Below are 2,242 nucleotides of genomic sequence, written 5' to 3' on the forward strand. Positions count from 1 at the left end.
TCTTCTACCTCTACTTTTTTTTGATTTGGCTATACACGCTTGTACAGGTAATTGTGGGGTATTTTCTTCCATAGATTCCTCAACTAATTTGTCCACCATATCGACACTAAAACATGAATCCGTTTCAACTGGAAACTTCATCGCCTCAAAGACATTGAAAGTTACTGTTTCATCTTGAACTCTCAACAGTAACTTTCCTTCCTGCATATCAATAAGTCTCTCCCCGTGGCCAAGAATGGTCGACCCAAAATCAGAGGAATTTCCTTATCCTCTTCCATGTCCAACACCACAAAATCTGCTGGAAAAATTATCTTTCCCACCTTCACCAATACATCCTCTACTATCCCCCTCGGGTGTTTTATTGACCTATCTGCTAGTTGCAATGACATGGTCGTTGGCTTTACTTCACCAATCCCCAATCTCCTGAAAACAGAAAAAGGCATCAAATTAATACTAGCTCCTAGATCACACAAAACACGATCAAATGTAATATCTCCTGTAATACAAGGAATAGTAAAACTCCCTGGATCTTTGAGCTTTGGAGGTAACTTCTTCTGGAGGATGGCACTACACTCCTCCGTGAGTATCACCATTTCCTCATCGTCTAACTTCCTTTTGTTTGATAAGATTTCCTTAAGGAACTTCGCATAGCTCGGCATCTGCTGCAATGCATCTGCAAAAGGAATGTTAATATGCAATTTTTTAAAAATTTCAATAAACTTTGAAAATTGCTTATCCTGATTCTTTTTCTTCAATCTCTGAGGAAAAGGCAAGGGTGGGGTGTGATGTGCCAACTCTGGTGGTATCTCGGGGAATGGCAATTTCTCCTTCTTCTTTTGCCTTTCATCCTTTTTCTTTTTCTCTTCCTCCAAACTACTTGGTTTCTCTTCAGCAACAATCTCTTCATCAACTTCCTCATTTGAATCTTTCTTTCCGGTTTGCTCAACCTCCTTGATAGCTTGATCTACCTCTTCCAAAACTGTCCCACTTCTCAAAATTATAGCATTTGCTTGCTCACGTGGGTTAGTCACCATGTTGCTTGGTAAAGAACCTTGAGGTCTCTCATTTAGTTTCTCAGCCAATTGGCCCATCTGTACCTCAAGATTCCGAATGGACGCCCCTTGATTTCTAAAATTCGTCCTTGTCTCATTCATGAATCCTGTGGTCTCTTGCATAAATTTCGCAAACATATCTTCCAACTTTGTCACTCTGGGATCTCCCGGTTGATTATTCACCCCTGGTTGGTTATTTGGAACTGTCTTCTGGTTCCATTGATATTTTGCTGGTTCTGATTTTCCCAAGCCAGATTTGGATGATTTCTCCACCCCGGATTGTATGTGTTGGAGTATGGGTTGTTTGGTTGTCTCTGATTTCCTGCCAAGTAATTCACTTGCTTCGTTGATGAAGATGACAAAGCAAATGTGTTCCCAACTTGACATTCACTGCTCACATGGTTTCCTGCACAAAAATCACACGTTAGTTGAGGTGCTTAGATAGAGTTTACCTACATAGTTTCCAACTGTTTCTGAAGTGCCGTGAGTTGGGCTGAGATGGCTGTAAAGGCATCAATTTCATGAAGACCCGAAGATTTCCTTGGTGTTGCTCTCTCATTTGGTCTTTGATAGTTGTTGCTTGCCGAAACCTCAAGCAACTTATAGGCCTCTTCTGGTGTCTTATTCTGTAAGGCCCCTCGTGAAGTTACATCCACCATGGTTTGCACATTACCCATCAGTCCATTATAGAAAGTTTGGACTTAAAGCCAAACTGGCAAGCCATGGTGTGGGCATTTCCTCATTAACTCCTTGTATCTCTCCCAAGCCTCATACAATGACTCGGACTCATCTTGTAGAAATGATGTGATATCATTTCTTAATTTTGCCGATTTTGCTGGAGGGAAGAACTTAGTAAGGAATTTCTGTGCTAGATCATTCCAAGTTGTGATAGTTCCCGGTGGTAGTACCATTAACCACCCCTTGGCTTTATCCCCCAATGAGAATGGGAATAACCTCAACCTAATAGCGTCATCCGACACTCCGTTCGACTTGAAGGTGTCACAAATTTCCAAGAAATTTGCAATATGATCATTCAGATCTTCCTTCAAATCACCATTAAATCTAACTGACTGCTAGATCATCTGAATGATTGCCGGCTTGTTCTCGAAGTTGTTGGCTTGCACCGTAGGTCTAGTAATACTTGACCCACTACCGTTCACTATGGGAACTGAAAATTCCCTCAGTGTCCT

At 41.4% G+C, this 2,242-nt stretch overlaps 1 non-coding gene across 1 annotated transcript; it reads left to right on the plus strand.

Moving 5' to 3' along the window:
- The first annotated feature begins 1,769 nt into the window (after positions 1–1,769).
- LOC116141777 lies at positions 1,770–1,876 on the plus strand. The gene has a single exon (XR_004129884.1). It is a non-coding gene; the product is annotated as a small nucleolar RNA R71 (small nucleolar RNA).
- The last annotated feature ends 366 nt before the right edge of the window (positions 1,877–2,242 follow it).

Source organism: Pistacia vera, unplaced genomic scaffold, assembly GCF_008641045.1.
Source record: "Pistacia vera cultivar Batoury unplaced genomic scaffold, PisVer_v2 Contig40, whole genome shotgun sequence".
Classification (NCBI taxonomy): Eukaryota; Viridiplantae; Streptophyta; class Magnoliopsida; order Sapindales; family Anacardiaceae; genus Pistacia; species Pistacia vera.